Here is a 21,455-nt window from a genome sequence, read left to right on the forward strand (position 1 = left end):
GAAAAATTTTTAAAAAACAAAAGCAAATAGTTCCAATACATCAAGTGACAGAACTTCACAACATTTTCAGTTTGTTTCCGCGCAGTTAAATAATTATTCACCACTTGGATTCTTCGTGTTAACTGAAGACTCCAAAGGAAACCTTGGTTGAACCAGCACCAACAATATTTATATAATGTCCAAACCACAACTATCCTTTTATGTTCTTCGTTCCCAGTTAAAGCCCAGTCCCAAGTGCACTGACAGCACGGCTTTGATGCGCTGCGTGCTTCAGCTGCAGCACTGTACCCTGGGCTCCTGTGTCCTGCTTCAGTGTGGCCCAGAACTGGTCCCCACGGACCGTGCGCTTCTCAAGCAGGCTTGCTTTGACTACCACAGTACACAGAACTGCCTGTGACTACCACCCACAATAACTTCACAATAAGCTCAATAACTTACATGCTTACCTAATCAATTAAGAAATTTCTGTCTCTCGACTGCTTCTTGGTTTAGTGTTCCCTTTAAGACAAACACCTCTGTCATACAGTACACTGTACAGAGGTGCTGAGGTGGAACATGTAAATAGTGCCCATGAGTGACCACCAAGTGAGTTAAGCACGGACAGTGCCCACAGAAATGCTAGCTACCACAGGGCCCACAGGGAAATGTAGGCTCAAGGTCCCTGAGCTTTGCCCTTCATTCACTAAGAACGTAGATACAGCACTGGGCCTGACCACAGACAGAGCTCAGACTATGTCATATGACTTAACACTAACTTACAAATTTGAGGTCAGCCCAAACTGAGACACGTTACCCCCAGGATAATTTGCCCAACCTAAAGAATTCCTGAATGGTACCAGTACCTAACTCAGTCTCTCCCCAGCAGCATTCCCTCCTATCTCACTGCACTGCAGGAGGTGATGGGGCTGCAACCTTTACCAACCATCTGTCAATAGCCTCATTTCTCTCAGACTACCTGGTGACACCCCTCTGTACTGCTGCTGACCCTCGGCCCCTGATGATCTACCGTCATTCACTGACTTCTAGTACTCTGTTGAGAGTTCTGACAGGGATATAGAAAGTTACAGAAAATTCTTTCTCTGAAGGAATTCAGGGTTACTTAGAGAGACAGACAAATTAACTGCCATACAACCTAATGGCTGTGACGCCCAACTGGTGCTCTGAAGCCGCTGTGTACCCAGAGAAGGGACTCGACTCCCCGAGAGGACAGATAAAGGCTGCATTTCAGGCTGCGTCCATCGTGAGCAACAGTAGCTGTGTGGTGGGAGGCTACTGCACTATGCTGGTTCTCAGGCTTAGTCTTAATTAGGAGAACCAACAATACACAAACATAAAGCTGCCAACTCTGCTGAGTACACATAAAACACAAAGGACCCTCAGATAAAGAGCAGGGCTGGGGTCCATCTGCATTGACTAGCAGAGAAAAGGCACAAAGCGGACTTTGATTGAGTCTCAAAGCATCGGACGTAATCGTCCAGTGGCAAGCATTCCCCATCAGAGGAAACAAGACGCACCTGAAAGCTGATGGTGGCCATGGCTCAGTGGGATGAATGTGACTCAGAATGGCAAGAGTAGCAAGGACAGATCAAAAGGGCCTCGGGGCAAGGGAAGGAACTTGGACTATGTTCCAAAGAAGCAGGAAAGCACTGGAGAACCACAGGAGGGCCAGCACGGCGGCTCAGCACTGGGGCACCTCAGCCAAGCCTGACTGAGAACAACCTGAGAGCCACATGACGAGAGAACTGACTCCTGCAAATTGTCCGACTGCAACATGTGTACAGCACAAATGAGTGCAAACACACGCACAGAAGCACAAAACATGGTTCTAAAAGGAGGAATAGAACACCGTTTCTTCTTAAAATATTGGAAAGTTGCCTGCAGAAAGCTGTGGGTCTGTGGAGAGACAGGAAACCCACTTAAGGACCCTTGTGCTGGCCTTGGCTAGGGATGTGATGTGCCGAGGTGGAATCCTGTGGAATCACACTAGATGTGGGGGGCGCAGGGAGGAGGAACAAGTGCTGAGACCTCTCCTTGAGCAAGAGGGTGGTTACTCTTACAGTGACAGAAAAGACAAAGGGGAAAAGGCATTTGTGTGTATTTCCCCTTTAGGACTTATACGCAAGACTTTTACAGAGGACACAAGTTTGAGAAAACTTCAAGGCATCCAAGAAGAAAAGTCAGGTTGGCCAAGAGCCTGGAGCTCAGAGAATCAGGCTGGGCTAAAGATATAAATCTGGCATTCATTAGCATCTAGATGATATTTAAAGCCATGGGAGCTGATGAGCTCACCTACAAAAAGGGCAGGGAGAAAGAGGGGTCTGTGCTTTCTTCCAAGAACTTCAGATACAGGAGTTTATAGGCATTGGGGTACAGCTACAAATCCTAAAATGGGATCTTTATTTTAGAAAGTGTTCTAGACCAAGGAGAATGGAAACCTGAACTAAGGGGAACTATTTCTGTAACATGTGAGAGAGGAAAATACAGCTTTTTAAGTTACTTGATAGCGGGAGTGAAAAAGATCTGAGCTGGGCGTGGTGGCCCGCGCCTGTAGTCCCAGCACCCGGGAGGCAGGGGCAGGCAGATCGCTGTGAGTTCGAGACCAGCCTGGTCTACAAAAGGAGTCCAGGGCAGCCAGGGATACACAGAGAAACCCTGTCTGGAAAAACCAAAAAAAGACCAAAAATCAGAAAATGAACATTAACATCCTATCCTAAAATTGCCTACATTGTGGATCCAATAATAAAAATCAACATATTATCTTAAATTGTATAAAAATAAATCAAAATAACTCTGCTTCTTTTATTCATTTTGTATTTCACTAAATAGCTACAAAGGATAGAAAGTTAACTTTATTGCAGGAAGAGCCACCAATCAAGGGAAGCAGCAGAATTCAAGAAAAATTCTGCCTCCTGAATGGAGACATAGCTCTGGAGTCTTCACAAAAACTTAAAGACCATTGTATTCTGCCAAGAAGAAAAACTGTCTAAATGAAGACACTGGTTATACATTAGAGACTATGAAAGCATAAGTTTTCTCAGTGTACAAATTCAGAGACTGGTGTCAAACACCAAAGATGTAATTACCAGATGTATAAAGATGAAAGCACAGAAAGAGGGATTGCACACTTAGCAGGTAAGTCTTTCTTATTATTGAATTGGCTTGTTTGTGTGTTTATAGTTCAGGCTGCACCAGAGCTCATTGGGCAGTCCAGGCCGGCCTCTATTCGTGGTTCTCCTGCCTCTACCTTAGAAGGCATAAGCGTCTATCCTAGAGATAAAATGAATACATAAACTTAATTATAATCATACTGGGTTGGTTTAGCAGTGACTGACGTCAGGTGTGCTGGAGCAAGCTTCCGAGTCGGCTTCCCTGCTTGCTAACAGGGAAGGGTGACTACAGTGCCCAGCAATCTCCACAGTCAAGGGGCACGTTGTCTGCATTCTAACAAACAGGAAGTATGGGAGGGATGGAAACTCGGACAACCGCTAATATTCCTAGTATTCCTGAAGGCTTGTTTCCACGTGATTAGAAAATCCCCGATGGGGTTAATTTACCGACAGTGCAATCCTACAGCTTTCCAAGGTGGTGACCCTATGGACCCCTTTCACTACAGCCCTAGTGTAAGTGAATTCACTGGAATTTATATTGACTTTGGGTTTACGAAGTTATGAACTACACTCAACCTAGCCAAGTTTTCAGGATATGACTAGAGGGTAAAGATGGAGTATTACCAATTTACATTTGAAAGTGCAGTAAAACTTAATCCTACCAAGCATAAGTCTTTTGAAGGAAAAGATTTTTTCCCCTATTTTATTACAGCACTAAGTTCTCTCAAAATAATGAAGACATCTATAATACTTTATTAAGTTAGGTTAAAAAAGAAAAAGACATATAAAATATTTTTTATTTCAGAAAGGTTCCAAAAGAACTTATAATAAAAATTTTAAGCCAGTGCCGGGCATGGTGAGACACATTGGTAATCGCAGCAGAGGCAGGTGGATCTCTTTGAGTTTGAGGTAAGGCTGGTCTACAGAGTGAGTCCAAAGCCAAGGCTACACAGGGAAACCCAGTCTGGGAGGAGGTGAGGACCAAAAAGAAAAATCTAAGCCTTTGCCAAAGTCTGTGCTCTAAAATACTAAAGAAAACCCTTTACCTTTTCTAGGTCTTCAATTTCCGAGCTGAAGTTTTTGCCCTCCTCCATCAACTCCTCCTCTTCAAGGGTTCTTTCATCGTCATAGTCATGGACCAGCATGTCAGCAGTGGGGTCAAAGTCATGATCCTCAGAAGACAAAGACCCAACTAGAGAGAGACACACCGAGGCACTTCACACATCCACAAGGCAATTACAAAAGAAAACAAAAATGTGTGCTGCTCTTCCAGTTGCTTTTGATATCTACGTGATCTTGAAAATCATCTAAACCAGCAAAAGAACGAAGCAGAGCATGCACCAACACTTCTACCCCCACCTGGACCATGAAAAAGACAAATGATTTCAGCGGCACGGTCTGAAGAGAAAAGTCAGTCGACCTTCTCATCAGTTAAACTCATTTGCTTACAAGAGCAAGGGCTGGGCACACGCAAAGTGGGAGAATATGTCTGTCTGGACAGGCATACACACTGTCTGTCACACACGCATACACAGTCTGTCACACACGCATACACAGTCTGTCACACACGCATACACAGTCTGTCACACACGCATACACATACACACTGTCACACACGCATACACACTGTCTGTCACACGCGCATACACAGTCTGTCACACACGCATACACATACACACTGTCACACACGCATACACAGTCTGTCACACATGCATACACACTGTCACACATGCATACACACTGTCACACATGCATACATACTGTCACACACGCATACACACTGTCTGTCACACATGCATACACACTGTCACACACGCATACACACTGTCACACACGCATACACAGTCTGTCTGGACACGCATACACACTGTCACACACGCATACACACTGTCTGGACACGCATACACACTGTCACACACGCATACACACTGTCTGGACACGCATACACACTGTCACACACGCATACACACTGTCTGGACACGCATACACACTGTCACACACGCATACACACTGTCACAAACGCATACACACTGTCTGTCACACACGCATACACACTGTCTGGACATGCATACACACTGTAACACACGCATACACACTGTCACACATGCATGCACACTGTCTGTCACACACGCATACACACTGTCTGTCACACATGCATACACACTGTCACACACGCATACACACTATCACACACGCATACACACTGTCACACATGCATGCACACTGTCTGTCACACACGCATGCACACAAATAACACTATCTCCATGAGACTTTAGTTGCCAGGAGGTTTTTGTTTTTGATTTGTTTTTTTAAAGCTAAAGAACAGCACATGCTCATTTTTGTTGAGATGGCTATGGCTTAGCTTACTTTTAGAGTTTCTATAGGTTTTCTTTCCTGAGAAACACCTGTGGTATGCCAAAGTGAGGATCAAACAGAAGGCTCTGTAGGTCTACTCCTGGCTTTGCCCTTGACTTGAGACCTGAGGCAAGCCATTCAAAATTTATGGATCTAACTTGAGTTTTTCATTTGTGAAATACATGGAGCTAAGGAGATGAACTGAGTCCCTTCCGGCTCTAAAATCCTCTCTAAACATTGGCTAAATCATTAAATACTAAGTGTGTGCCTAGATACTGAAGCCAGATTGCTTTTGGATTTACGTACATTGCAACTTCTTACATGCAGACAAGATGACCTGATGCTTCAAATCATGAACATAAACATTTCTTCCCTGAACTTAGAACTGTTTGCCTAAAAGCTAGGGGTAGGGGGAATTGTTTTTTGAGCAGGGTTCCTCTGTGTAACAGCCCCTGCTGTCCTGGACTTGCTTTGTAGACCAGGCTAGCCTTGAACTCAGAGATCCACCTGCCTAGGATTAAAGGCATGTCCCCCACACCCGGACTTAAAGTTAGGAAAAAATTGTAAAGCATTTCTTGTACAAAAAACAAATTTCTTTCACTTTGTGTCGATCACTTTTACCACCTTAAAAGACAGTCAAATAGTTCTTTGAAAGTTACCTAAATAGAAAACTAAGAATGCAAAACAAACCAAGTGTGGTCTGCATGCCTTTAATCCCAGTGCTCTGGAGGCATAGAACATTATCTCTATGTAATCTTGGCTGTCCTAGGCTTGATTTGTAGATTAGGCTGGGCTTGAAGTCACGGTCACAGAGATCCGCCTGCCTCTGCCTCCCTGGGTGTGCCACCACTCCCAGCTTAGGACAATTTTTTTAATAAAAAATAAAAAATAAAATAAGGGCTGGAGAGATGGCTCAGCGGATAAGAGCACTGACTGTTCTTCCAAAGGACTCGGGTTCAATTCCCAGCATCCACATGGCAGCTCACAACTGTCTGTAACTCCAAGATCTGACACCCTCACACAGACATATAAATAGGCAAACCGTCAATGCACATACAATAAAAATAAATTATTATAAATAAATAAATAATAAAGCCTAAGTGGTGGTACACGCCTTTAATCCCAGCACTCAGGAGGCAGAGGCAGGTGGATTGCTATGAGTTCGGAGGCCAGCCTGGTCTACAAAATGAGTCCAGGACAGCCAGGGCTACACAGAGAAAGCCTGTCTCGAAAAAACAAACAAACACCTAAGTGCTAAAATTTGCAGAAAGTTGATTTAGGATTCATTATTTCTAGCTTAAAGGAGAAAGTTATGCAAGAACAAAAAACATTACTTTAAAAAAATATCTGTCCGAAGCTTTGTAAAAAGGACTCTGAGGTATTTTTTTTCAACATGCACAGAGAATAGCAGTAAACTATCTCTTCCTCCAAAAGAGTAATCATAGTAGGACTCTAAGCTCCAAAGGACGGAAAAACTCCCAGGATGAATTTCTGTGTGCAGAACCCTTTTTAGAAACTGATCTTTGAGCCCCCACTTCCCTCTGGGACACCGCCGCCCCCCCCCCATACACACACACACCTACCCAGAAGAGGTAAGAAAATTGAACAAACCTGGGCTCGAACTTCCAAAAGAAGCCTGGGAGAGAGAGAGAGAAAGAAAACTGTGAGGTTGACTCGCAAGGAAAGGAAAGGAGGCAGCGCAGGCAACAAGGCGCAGAGGGGGCGGAGCCGAGCGCTCCTAGGCAGCTGCCAAAAAGTGCAAGACATAGCTTCGCTCCAATCGCTCCCGGCCCCTTTCGGGCCCCCTCTTGGCTGCCTCGCCTTCCTCCCCGAGTCCCCAGTGTACAAACTCGCAGACTCCGGACGAAAGGCTGGAGTTGAGACAGGCAACTCCGAGCCACCGTTTGAGTCTCAGCAAGTTACAAAGCCGAGAAGCCCAAGCCAGAGGCTAGTCGGTTCGCATCATCAAGTCCTTCATCCCGGGCATCTCGGGAGTCCCCTGCACAGCTCACCCTGCCTCTCTCCGCCGGGGCAACTCCTTGAAACGCAACCCCTTTCTCTAAGGAGGGTCTCACCCTCAGACCCAGCCTGCCCTTTGGGGGCGCGGGTGGCCTCAAACTCCGGGGTTTGTCCTCCTGTCCCAAGCTGAGGCCAGTTCGACCCAGACTCTGGTCCTCAACCCAGAGCCGGAGGCCCCCACCCCCACATCTACTGAGGCCGGAGCCCCGGCCACCGGGTCTGGGGGGAGCCGGTTCCGCCCCTGGTGAGCGGTCAGACCCCGGCCCGCCAGCTCGGCCCTGCCCAGCCCCGGTGCTCCCATCCCGCCGTCCCCTCCCCCAGCTCCGGGTCCCAGGGGAGATAGCCCGGACAGCCCGGCTCCCCCCAACCTCCGCCGTCCGGCCCGGGGTCAAGGGACTCTGAGGCCGCTCGGCCGGCCGGAGACGGAGGGCGTCGAGGTGTGGGATCGGTCCTCTGTGCCCGGGGACGCCGCGCCTCTTAGGCTTCGGGGCAGGGAGTCCCGCTGGCCTCGGAGCCCCGGCTCAGGAGGGGCGGCGGGCTGTCCGGGAGCCTCGGGCCGGGCCGGCTCACTCCGGCGGGGCAGTGGCGCAGCCCGCTCTCCGCGCTGCAATCCGGCCGCCGACGGAGGATCGGCCGCTCTCCACCCACCCGGACCCCGGGAGGAAGGCGCTGAGCGAACGGCGGCCCGCGTCACCCGCCGGGGCCAAGCCCGGAGCCTTCCCCGGCCCCAGGCTAGCCGCCGTCGCCCGCCACCGCCCGGCCCCCCGCCGCCCGGCCCGGCCGGGGTCGGAGCCGCCGCGGCCTAGTCCCGGAGGGAGACCGCTCCCGCGCCCGCTCCCGCCCCCCCGGCAGCCCCGCCGCGCCTCGCCGCCGCCCCGAGCCCCCCACCGCCGCCACGCCGCCTTCCGAGGACCCGCGGGAGGAGCCGTGGGTCTCCGGCAAGCTGCTGGGGGGGCTCCGGGGGTCCCGCCCCGGCTCCCGCTCCCGCACGGCCGCCGCTGCCCGGTTTCTCCGCTCACCTCCGCCATATTGGTACCTTTAGGGCGAACGAGCAGCGCCGAGCCCAGTCCCCGGATGGGGCGCCTGAGCCAATCGCAGCCTCCGCCGCCGCCGCCGCCGCTGCCGCCGCCGCCGCGGCCCGCCAGGCACCCGCCCGGAGGCAGAGGCGGCTCGGCCCCTTATAGGGCAGGCGGGCCCGCGACGCCCCCCGGCCCGCTCGCACACCCACGCCGTCCGGCGCTCCTGCGGCCGCCGCTCCTGCACGCGCCCGCCCCGCGCGCCCACGGCGCTCTGCCCCGGCTGGAGTAAAGTTCCAGACGAACTGCGGGCGAGCAGGCGCGGGGGGCCGGCCGGTGCGGTGGAGGACTCGAAGCCCGGGGTGGGGTGAGGGTGGGGGGGCGGGAGGGGGTGAGAGGTGGCGCTGGGGGCCGGAGGCGGGGGGCGGCGCGGAGGAGGACTCGACGGACTTCCCGAAGTGAGAACAGTACTCGATGGAAAGTGAGCGAGTTGGCTGATGGACGGCAAAGGGAGAGCCTGCAGGAAGCATACCACCGTCGACCAAGGCACCTGCAGGAACGGAATGCGCATCGGTGTGACGTTCACTGGAGTGGAGTGAACTGTGTGGAAGTAAGACCTTTGCCAGACAGGCTCTGAGAGTTAAGGACGATTCAGAAGAAAAGGCCACAGACTGACAGGGCAGACATGATGAGCACGCTTGCACAGCCCAAAGAAGACATCCATAAGCTATACGTTTAATTTAAAAAAAAAAATAGACTTGTCCTGGGAGTTATTAGTCACAAATAGTCTGGAAGATGACCCAGAGATAAACACTTGATAAACCTATTAGAGGACGGAGGGAACTGAATTCCAAAAACTGCCTCTCACACCTTCCCCCCGCCCCCGGGAGAAGGGGCAAACGTTTGAGATTACACAGTAAATGTAGTCCCATGGGTAAGTGGATATGGGGAGGAGAGAGTAGACTTAGCAGATGTGTCTGCTCCGACATGGGCTAGATTGCCACTTTCTTTGCACTGTGGGAGTTAAGTCTAGCCTTTGGTAGGTCTACATTCACACAGAGCAAAGTATACAAAAATACACACTACCTGGCTAGTGGCCTGCAGAGTTAGATTGTGCAAGACAGTTTGAGGGGTTCACCCTGGCAAACTTCGAAGACACACAGTGTCCTTGGGTGGTATAAATAATATGTATGAAAACGGAGGTCTTCACTACCTGGACCCATGAGAGATAAACACACAAACAGAAAAGTTCATTAGGGCCTTACCTGGATCTAGAAAGAGTGCCAGCAAACACCAGAGCTCTCCTCCCAGCTGCTAGGACCGTGGAATATAAACAGCAAAACTGAGGTTTGCACTGTAACGTCATAAATTTAAGCACTTTTGTTTGGTTTGTTTGTTTGTTTGTTTCTCAAGACAGGGTTTCTCTGTGTAGTCCACCTGTCTCTGCTTCCCAAGCGCTGGGATTAAAGGCGTGCACAACCACAGCCCGCAAATTTAAGCACTTTTAAGAGGCTAGATTTTGCCAGGTGTAGCGGTGCACGCCTTTAATCCTAACACTCAGGAGGCACGGGCAAGTGGATGTCTGTGTGTTCAAGGCCAGTGTCGTCTACAAAGTGAGTCCAGGACAGCCAGGGCTCTGTTACTCAGAAAAGATGGGGGAGGGGGATTTCAATAATTATAAAAAGCTAAAATTTTTCATGCTTTTAATTCAAACTGAACTGTTCGGGTTTTAGCCTAGGGCCTTTCCTATCCTTGGAGAGGATGAGGCTAGAGACCAGGCTATGGGAAGAAGGAAGAGTTACCGTGAAGAGTATTGCCAAGGCATGCTCAAAAGCAAGCCAAGAACACTGGTAAAAGTTATTTCTTTGTGGAAACTTTACAGAAAAAAAAAAAATCACTCAACTACTTTAAAACATCCAAAAGACATGGAAAATTACACTTTCTCTACTGTGAACATTATCACGTGACCTTTTGTTCAGTCAAATAACTCAACAGGCTTGGCACATGTTGTACCTTACTGTCCTCAATGAGGCGTTGAGTTTTTCAAACTGAAATTTCAAACTAAAAGACTGGCTTGAAATGGAGTGCAAGCCATCAGCTTCAGGGACGGGCAGCGACCATGACAGGTGGGCAGAGCCACTAGACACTGCCCTTGGCAACTCCAACAGCCTGCCTGTTTGTTACACCATGAAAAAAAATGGTTCATCCTACCAAATTTGGCAAATCTACATAATAAGTGTGGCCTTAGATTCTATTAGCCGATTCTGGGAAATCTGTGGGCTCACAGCTCCACATGAACGGGAGCGGTTCCAGCGGATTCTCTTTTGTCATGTTGACAGCTTACAAACTCCACATCACAGGGGAAGCTTTGTCCATGTCTGTAAAAGTTCATAAAATGATAAATAAATTAGCAGGGTTGTGTTTGTTGTTGTTGTTGTTTTTTAACTAGGCAAAGACTTTTATTAACCCTATTCCAAGCCTATTTCCTAGGCTTCTTCAGCTTCATTTGCCAAAAAGAATCAATTGTATATAAACAAAAATGGACAAGACCTGCAGTGCCCAGGAGGTTTGGGCTTTAAAATATTAGAGACCTAGAGTTTATCAGATCCATAAATAAAAAGAATTGTAAAAAGCAGTCGTGATATAAAATTGCAGCTCAAGCCTACTTTGATCCCAGCACTCGAGAGGCGGAGGCAGGCGGACCTCTGTGAGTATGAGGTCAGCCTGGTCTACAAAGTGAGTCCAGGACAACCAGCGATACATGAAGAGAAACCCTGTCTTTAAAAACCTAAATAAATAACAAAATAATAAAAATAAAATAGCAAGTGTCACCTTTTCTCTCTCTCTCTCTCTCTCTCTCTCTCTCTCTCTCTCTCTCTCTCTTTCTTTCTTTCTTTTTTTTTTTTTTTTTTTTTTTTAGGTTTTTTGAGAGAGGGTGTCTCTGTATAATAGCCCTGGCTGTCCTAGACTTGCTTTATAGACTAGGCTGGTCATGAACTCATAGAGATCCACCTGTCTCTGCCTCCCAAGTGCTGGGATTAAAAGTATGGACTATCATGACCCGACTGACAAGGGTCAGCCACCTCAATTCAGTTCGCCTGGTTCTTAGAAGCCACATCAAAAGTCTCTACCAGATCTGGAACTTTATTACAATCCTCTCCAGTAGTGAGTGGTGCTTTTCCATCCTCAGGCTGTTTGGGCGGAGCTTCAGCCAGTCTTAAACTAATGTCTGCACTACGCTGGTTTAGGATGCTAGAAAGCGTTTCTGTCGGCTGGCCAGTGATGGTAAAGGGTTTGCTGCCAGAGATGCCTGAACTTGAGGGGGGTTAAAATGGATCCCTGTTCCTAGGTTTGTAAGTATGTTCACCTCTAAAGCACCAGAGATAAATTTTTTTAAAACATTTGTTTATTTTATTTATTTCATATAAGTGCTTTACCTGCAGAAGAGGGCATCAGATCACATTATAGATGGTTGTGAGCCACCATGTGGTTGCTGGGAATTAAACTCAGGACCTCTGGAAGAGCAGGCGGTGCTCTTAACCACTGAGCCATCTCTCCAGCCCTAGCACCAGAGATATTGTTCTCCCCTGACTTCTTTAGGGAGAACTGGAGCTTTTTACTGTCTGCTGTGGTGTTACAATAATGCAATATCAACACCCAGCTGTCTGTATACTCTCTCTGACCCAAGGGGGAATAATTAATGAGCTATCCAAACTTGACACCTCCATTTAAAATGCCTATCAAAGTCAAGCAGAACCCAGAGAGGAGTGAGGCAGGCTAGCGTAGACACAAGCCAGAGAGACAGCAAATACAGCAAACGCAGATCTGGTATGTACTGGCAAACGGAGCAGCAGTAAGTATTCAGCAGACTGGCTCTTGACCAGTGAAAACGTGGAGCCAGGGCTTCCATACATCCCAGTTTACCCAGAGTCCCTGAGAAGCAGAATTGTGGTAACATTTCTTGCTTTTTGTTTGCTTGGGTTTTTGCTGTTGTTTTGTTAGGGTTATGAACTGTATGTGGTGGTATACACCTGTGGTCCCCACAGAAAGATCTCTTGAACCCAGGAGTCTAGAGCCCAAGCAGTGTGGCAAAACCCAGCCTCAAAAAGCAACCAACCAAACAAAGAATACAGTTAAGTACGTCATGGAGCTTCCAATATAAATTTTCATCTAGGGGCTGGAGAGGTGGCTCAGTGGTTAAAAACACTGGTTGCTCTTCCAGAGGACACAGGTTCAACTCCCAGCAGCCCCGTGGCAGCTCACAATTGTTACTCGAGTTCCAGAGGATCCAAGACCCTCACACAGACATATATACAGGCAAAACACCGATGCACATGAAATAAAAATAAATAAATAAACAACCCCCCTTGAACAGTCACTAAAACTTTCGTCCTATTTGGTAGGGGTTGATCTCAGTGGTTGAGGGTTTACCTAGCATATGCAAAGCCCTGTGTTAAACCCCAAGACAATCCCCAACACCAAATTACCGCTCTGTACGGCTTTGAATCAGATCATAATGATGATAATTCAGGCCACCACCAAGCCAAGCTACTTCCTTTTTTTTTTTTTTTCCTAATTGCATCTACTTATCTACTATGATATTGAATTAAATGAGATTTTAGGCTTAATACAGTTTCAAGAATTAGCCTGAACAATTTGCTGGCAAGAGTGGCTACTGTCTGAGGAGGTGAACTGATTATGATAAGCTTTGCCTAATAAGGATTTACCGACAAAAAGGAAATGGTTTACATGGTAAGTAAAAGAGGACCTCACACAGATCAAAAAGGGTCTTCTCGGTCCATGCGAAAGGAGGCTGGAGGCTGGTCCACAGACATGAGGACTTCTCCAAGAGTCAAGGCCATCAAAATAAGATGGATTCCTTAAGCTAACATGTCCTTGTTAGTGGCCCCAGTTCCACCTTCCAGACTAACTGATTTTACCTTTAAGTTACAACACACACACACACACACACACACACACACACACACAAGATTTATTCATTTGATTGTATGTGTATGAGTGTTTTGCTTGTATGTATTTTGTGCATCGCTTACATGCCTGGTACTCTCAGCGATCAAACGAGGGCATCAGATCCCCTGGATCTGGTGTTGCAGATGGTTGTCAGCCACAGGGTGGGTGCTGGGAACTGAACTGAGGACTCCTGTAATAGCAGCAACTGCTCTTAACAGCTGAGCCATCTCTCCAGTCTTCAAAATATTTTTAATAACTGTGCGCTCTCAAAACTCAACTGGATATCTATAGTGAGAATATTGTAATTTGGGGTTCTCTTGAAAATGCAGCAATGTTATAGGACTATGTTTTCATCTTAAGTCTCAGGTGTAGAGACCTAGGGATGCTTCATAGCTGGTGACTATGATTTGCCTAGTGCTCTAGCAGGGCCCTGAGAGGTGTTTTTGCTGTTGTTGGCTGTTTGGGGGATTTTTTATTTTTTATTTATTTTTATTTTATTTTATTGGTTTGGTTTGGTTTTTGGTTTTGTGAGACAAGGTTTCTTTGTGTAGCCTTGGCTGTCCTGCACTCACTTTGTAGACCAGGCTGGCCTCAAACTCAGAGATCTGCCTGACTCTGCCTCCCAAGTGCTGGGATTACAGTCGTGTGCCACCACAATCGGTTGTTGTTAGTTGTTTAGAGGTCGGATGCTGTTGGTTGCAGTTTGTTACATAGTTGTGCACAAAGAATAAACAAAGAGATGAGAAGAATAAATTAGGTATCCAGACAGCAAAGATGAAACTTTCCCCAAGGACTTGCCCATTTTCCTCTAACATTCTTTTCTCCAACCTAATATGGGGGGGGGGGGGTTAGAAGGGTGGAGTAGGGGAGAAAAATGAACTCACAAAGTACCCAAAAGTCTGACTACACACCTCCCATATACACATGTGTGCACACACTGTTTATTTTTTTTAAGAGTGATACCAATTCTATGTGATTATTTAAGCGTCTATTGCACACATTTTAAAGTGTTATGTAGACTTTAGTTTTAATGGTCATTAAATCATATCCTTTGCAATTATTTAAACAAGCAACAAAAAGAAAATATCAGGGTTGGAGAGATGGCTCAGCAACTAAGAGTATCTGCTGTTCTTGCAAAAGACCTGAGTTCAGTTCCCAGCACCCACATAGAATGCCCGAGAACCAACCATGACTCTGGTTCCTGGGGACTCAACATTCTTTTCTGGTCTCTATGGGTACCTGCACATACATGGTGCACACATGTGTGCATGCACAGAAACACACATAAAAACAAATTAAAAAGGGATATCTGTAGCCAAACTTTGCTACTTTGTGGGTTCTTTTTTCCTCTCTTCCACCCTTATTAAGGCCCTAACACTAGATAGGAGAGAAATAAAAAGGATGGAGGGAAATAAAAAGGGGTGCCGAGTTCCTTGGAGCAAGTTTGATATTTGCCCTCAGGATATTCAATGTCATCTTTTCAACTCTGCACAGGACTATTTGACAAACAGCAGCCAACCTCAGGAACTGCAGCCAGCAACTACCACCATCACCACCACCATCACCACCACCACCATCACCACCACCATCACCACCATTACCACCATCACCACCGCCACCATCATCACCACCACCACCATTACCACCATCATCACCACCACCACAACCACCACCATCACCACCATCATCACCACCACTACCACCACCACCACCACCACCATCACCACCATCATCACCACCACCACCACCATCACCACCACCATCACCACCATCACCACTACCACCATCACCACCACCACCTCCACCACCATCACCACCATCACCACCACTACCACCACCACCACCACCACCATCATCAACACCACCACCACCACCATCACCAGCAGCAGCAGCAACAGCCCTTCTTGGGGCAGCATACACTTGGCATACACTTGGAGACACTATCTGCCTCTGGCAAAATCACAGCCATGCTAGAGCATGAGGCAAATCACAGTCAACTGCTGTGGACCATCTGAAGCAACCCCATAACCTCACACCTAGGGCTGAAACAAAAACACATTCCTATAGTATTTCTGTGTTTTTAAAGACACCAAACTTCTCACTATGGGGGTGGGTGTGGGGGGTGAATTATGACAATGGGAACTGAGTCATTACAGAGGAAAAACGTCTTGGGTAGTGAAGAGGAAGGCAGCACGGGTGATTAAAAAAGCATATGGGGGCACTATTGGAGAGGAAGGGGACCAGCGAGCAGAGGGGCACCAGTGACAGCACTGGACGTGTAAGTGATTGAGAACAAAGTATAACAACACATATCTACAAAAACGGTGTAATAAAACGCATGGTTTCTGTGGCTTTCTTCTCGATGGTAGCAGCACTTGCATAGTATGCACTTGCATAGTCGGCTTTCGGTCGCTGAAAGTGGCTGGGTGGGGCATGCAACACCCCTGGGTTGGGCAAAGGGGCTGGTGGGAGCATGCCAGGTGGGGCAGGTCCCAGGGGAGGCACCAGAGGTGGGCGCATCATGCCAGGGCGAGGAGGAAGGATAGAAACTGCTCGCGTCTGAGGCCCATATGCCGAGGTTTTCCTAAGGACGGAGCGTGGCTGGGCACCAGGAAGCAGAGTGTCCTGCCTCAAGATGCTGGGAGGAGCATGCGGCATGTCTGGCAAGGGATGCTCTCTACTCGCACATGCTGAGCGTTCCTGATGGCATCAAAGTACTGGCTCAGGTGAGCGCGCTTCTGTTCATACCCTACTTCTAGCTTTCTCAAGTCTTTGTGAATATCTGGATTTTCTTCTTCATAAAGTCGTAGAATTCGTTCAAAAGTTTCCTGCAGCTTTTTACACTTGTCTTTTAGTGCTTTCTCATTTAACTGTGGCTGTTGCGCTGGGTTAAACTCCATTTCATCCCGTTTCTCCATCCCGGATAATCTGTTTGGGATCTTTCATCTTTAACACCGCAGTTCGTACCATCATGCTCTGTTTTTTGTTCTTTTTCAATTCTCTTTTCCAGGCTTCCTTTCGTGCATGGTCTGTGGGGTTCACAAGCTTCCCACTCCTGGTGGAGGGTGTTGATCTCCATCCCATGTTGACGGAGCTCTTCATCAAATTAAAAAAAAAAAAAAAAAGGCAACTGCGGGTCTCCAAGGACGGCGAGGTCAGCTAGCAGGCGGTCCCAGCCTATTTTCTACGAAGAGGCCTCCACCTCTGCCTCTCCGTCAACCACCCAGCCACTGCCATCTAGAAACCTTACTTTTTAAAAAGGTTTTTCAAGACAGGGTTTCTCTGTGTAGCCTAGGCTGTCCTGGACTCTCTTTGTAGACCAGGCTGGCCTCAAATTTATAGCAATCTGCCTGCCTCTGCCTCCTGAATGCTGGGATTAAAAGCATGCGCCACCACTCCCATCTCTAAAACCTTTTTTGCTTGTTGTTGGACCTCGGTCTGTAGACTAGGCTGACCTCAAACTAAGAGACCCACCTGCCTCTGCCTCCCAAATTCTGGGATCAAAGGTGTGCGCCACAACAACCAATCTGTCTGAAATTCTTTGTAATCTGTTTATCTTGCTGGGCGTGGTGTCACATGCCTTTAATCCCAGCACTTGGGAGGCAGATCTCTGTGAGTTTGAGGAAAACCATGTCTTGAAAAACCAATAAAGAAAAAAAGATATCGTTTCTCTGTGTGGCTCTGGCCGTCCTGGAACTCACCAGATTGGCCCCACAACTCAAAGAGATTTGCCTGCCTCTGCCTCCCAAGTGCTGGGACTAAGGCATACACTATACAGCGTGGCAAAACCCATATATATACATATATATGTATATACTTTTTTAGTATATAAATGCAGGTTTATTAGAAGCGGCACTGGAGGGGGAAGGGAAGGAGAGAGGGAGGAGGAGTGAGGAAAAGAGACAGAGAGAGAAAGAAAACCCATATTTCTTTTTCTCAAGTCAGAGTTTCTCTGTGTAGCCTTGGCTATCCTGGAACTTGCCCTGTAGACCAGGCTGGCCTCGAACTCAGGAGCCACCTGCCTCTGCCTCCCAAGTGCTGGAATTAAAGGTGGGTGAGAACCCATATTTTAATGATCTATAAACTCAAGTTTTGTTACAGATAAAGAATGAAAGACTAGCTGACTTGCAAAATGGTTATTCAGCCCTCTAGCCTTTTATAATTGCATCAAAATCAGTATCACAACAAAAGAGTACTTACCTTTGCTTGGAAACTTCTATTTACCTCACCAGTCTCAGAAAAGAGAGTCAAAATGGAAGTGTTCTTAACTTCATATACTCTTGCCAACGCAATATTTATAAGTAAAATGTTTGTATCTCATCGCACAAAGTATCTTTCTAGCGGGGTGTGGTGGCACACACCTTTAATCCCAGCACTTGGGAGGCAGAGGCAGGTGGATCCCTGTGAGTTCAAGGCCAGGCTGGTCTACAAAGTGAGTCCAGGACAGCCAATATAACACAGAAAAACTGTCTTGAAAAACTAAAGCAAACAAACAAGCAAAAAACCAGAGAAATTCTGTCTCAAAAAAAACAAACAAACAAAAAAAAAGAATTGTCACGAGAGCCGGGCATGGTGGCTCATGGCTTTAATCCCAGCACTCTGAGGCAAGGGCATCACTGTGAGTTCGAGGCCAGCCTGGTCTACAAAGTGAGTCCAGGACAGCCAGATCTACACAGAGAGACCCTGTCTCGAAAAAAACCTAAAAACAAACAAACAAACAAAAACCCCCACAAAACCAAAAAAAATCTTCACGAAGGGGATAATTCTGTGAATGCTGCATTTACCACGCTTGTGTGAGAGCTTGAGTCAGACCCCCAGCACCTATTTGAAACCAGACCTTGCAATCCCGTTCCTACAGCCCCATGGAAGGCAGAGACCCGAAAACCCCACAGAGACCCGAAAAGCCCCATGGCCAGCTAGGCTTGTGTATGCTGCAGGGAAACCACAAGCAAATCCTACATCACAACACACTGAGGGGAAGGCAACAGCTGACACTGGCGGTTGTCTGTCCTCTGACCTTCACACATGTGCAACACACACACACACAGACTAAAAGTATCAAATAAGTTGAGCATGGTTGCTTATAAAAATCCCAGCAGTCGATAGACCAAGGCAAGCTTGCAAGTTAAAGGTCAGCCTGGGCCACACAGAGCAAGTTCCAGGCTAGACTCTGCTACTGTTGTCTCAGCAATAGAAACAGAAGGAGAGGGAGGGAATGGGAGAGAGAGAAAAAGAAAGAATGAAAGAAAGAAAGAAAGAAAGAAAGAAAGAAAGAAAGAAGAGAAAAGAAAAAAATGAAGAAAGGCAGACAAAGGAGTTGGAGCCACACAGCTCTGGGAACTGGACTTGTGAGGGAGAAACAGAGAGGGGACCCCTCTCCATGACCACCTCGTCACTAGAACAGCTGGAGAATGAGTGTGAGGAAAGAGATGAGTGACCTCACCCTCCCTCCTCCAGAGTTAGGTTTGGGTGGACAAGGGGAACCTTCTAGTTCGCTGGTTGGCTTCTCATTGTGAAAATATCTTGAGCATAACTCTGGTGTTTAAAGAAACACTACTTTTTTTTTTTCCTTTTAGTACCACATGGCCTGTAAATTCAGGCCAGCTCCTTCATGTGGTATTCAACTAGAGAAATGCCCAGCACTGAAGGAGAGCTTCCTGCATTGGGCTTTTGGGGAGACTACTCATGCACCCACTTTCTTGTTGCTTTAGTAAGGCCTTTCTTTAAAAAAAAAAAAAAAAAAAAGCTTAAATTCTTTTTCAGCTGGGTGTGGTGGCACACGCCTTTAATCCCAACACTTGGGAGGCAGAGGCAGATGGATCACTGTGGATTCAAGGCCAGCCTGGTCTACAAAGTGAGTCGAGGACAGTCAAGGCTACACAGAGAAACCCTGTCTCAAAAACGTTTAACTTCTTTTTAAAGTATTATTGTGAAATATTTCTGCAATAGCAGAAGACCCGTGTCATTTAAGTAGTATCATTTTTCCTTCATATAATCCAAACAAATAACTAAACATGAGTATAATATTTCATTTTATAAGCACATATTGAATTACGCATTACATGCACAATATTTTATTATCAACTCTTTTGCAAGACAGCGTTATTTTCTCCCTGTGATAGCCCCAAGAGTGTTGTTTGTCTGTTTTGTCACCAGGTCTTACTATCTAACTCTAGCTGGCCTTTTTCCTTCACTATGCAGTCTAGGCTGGCCTTGATCTGCCTGCCTCTGCCTCCCAGGTGCTGATATTAAAAGCACATGCCATTACACCTGCCCACAAGAGCGTGTGTGTGTGTGTGTGTGTGTGTGTGTGTGTGTGTGTGTGTGTGTGTGTGTGTTTTAAGAGATTACTCACCCTCACTCAGGAAATGGGCACATAGGGGTCCAGCCTGTTTTCTTGAAGTAAAACTCAAATGCACTTGAGAACTGCCAGAACAGGTCCATTAATCAAGGCAAAAACCTCTAATCACATGATCTCAGACTCAGAACGCAGAGTTAAACAGAAACACAACCCAAGGCTTTCCGATTCTTCTTTGTGTGCTGACAACATTGCTTCTTCAGCCATGACAATACTGAGATCTGTTTCACCCTGCACTAGAACTCTTCATCCTGGAAGAAGCAGAAATGGTACAATTGCCAACAGCTATTTCTAAATAAGCCAGCCATAAAAGAGAAGCCATTGATAAGAGAAACAATTAACATTATCAAATGTAGGCTGCTGTCAGTAAAAACCTTGATTTATGGTACCCCACACCCACTGCTGTTTCTCCCCAACTTTGCAGCTGTGAAATAAAATGACTTAAAGAAACGAGAGAGATGGCTCAGAGGTTAAGAGCACTGGCTGCTTTTCCTGAGGTCCTGAGTTCAATTCTCAGCAACCATATGGTGGCCGACAACCATCTGTAATGTGATCTGATGCCCTTTTCTAGTGTGCAGGTATACATGCAGACACCACATTGTATGCACAATAAATTAAGAAATTCATCCTGTTAAGAATCTAATCCCAATATTTGGGAGGCAGAGGCAGGCAGATCACTGTGAGTTTGAGGCCAGCCTGGTCTACAAAGTGAGTCCTGGACAGCCAAGTCTACACACACACACACACACACACACACACACACACACACACACACACATATGTGTGTGTGTACATATATATATATAGAGAGAGAGAGAGAGACAGAGACAGAGAGAGAGAGAGACAGAGAGAGAGAGAGAGAGGATGGATGGATAGATAGATGATAGATACATCGATAGATCAATAGACTTACTATAGAATTTGATTTATGCTCCAGAACAGGCCAACGTGTCTCAAGATTTGCCTTCTCAATGGTAGAGTCCCAAGAAAGCCAGAGGTGTGAACTGCTCCACATCTGCAGGCTGAGGACCAGGCACTCCAATGTCTGAAGACAGAAGAAACTAGAAGTCCCAGCTTAAGAAGAAAGCAAGTCCTTGCTTCCTCTGCCTTCTCGTGGTTAAGAACCTAAACTAGCCAGCCGTGGTGGCACATGCCTTTAATTCTAGCACTTGGGAGGCAGAGACAGGCAGATCTCTGCGAGTTCAAGGCCAGCCTGGTCTACAGAGCGAATCTAGGACATCCAGGGCTACACAGAGAGAAAGTCTGTCTGGAAAAACTAAAACAAAACAAAACAAAGAAGCTAAACTATCAACAACGCGCACCAAAGATAAGTGTGACCATCTTTACTCACTTCGCTGACTCAAATGTCACTCTCCCCCAGAAGCATCTTCTCCGACACCAGAACCACTTTCTCAGCTATCTTCTAGTGCAGTCAGGTTACCATGACAAAGTCAAAGGTAACTCGGTTACACTCCTCTTCCCCTTTGAGAGTGGGATGCTGGGTACCTTGCTGTGGACACTCCCTTCCTGGTAGACAAAGTCCAGGGCTAGCTCTGTTGGAGTCATGCGGGATGCCTTGCACAGGAAACCTAAAGAACCCTGTGAAAAGGAAGCATGTCAGTGAGGACC

At 47.1% G+C, this 21,455-nt stretch overlaps 1 pseudogene; it reads right to left on the reverse strand.

The window, feature by feature from the left end:
- Positions 1-15,781: 15,781 nt before the first annotated feature.
- Positions 15,782-16,552, reverse strand: LOC127212206 (WW domain-binding protein 11-like; annotated as a pseudogene).
- Positions 16,553-21,455: the final 4,903 nt, after the last annotated feature.

The sequence above is a fragment of the Acomys russatus genome, chromosome 30, assembly GCF_903995435.1.
Source record: "Acomys russatus chromosome 30, mAcoRus1.1, whole genome shotgun sequence".
Taxonomy (NCBI): Eukaryota; Metazoa; Chordata; class Mammalia; order Rodentia; family Muridae; genus Acomys; species Acomys russatus.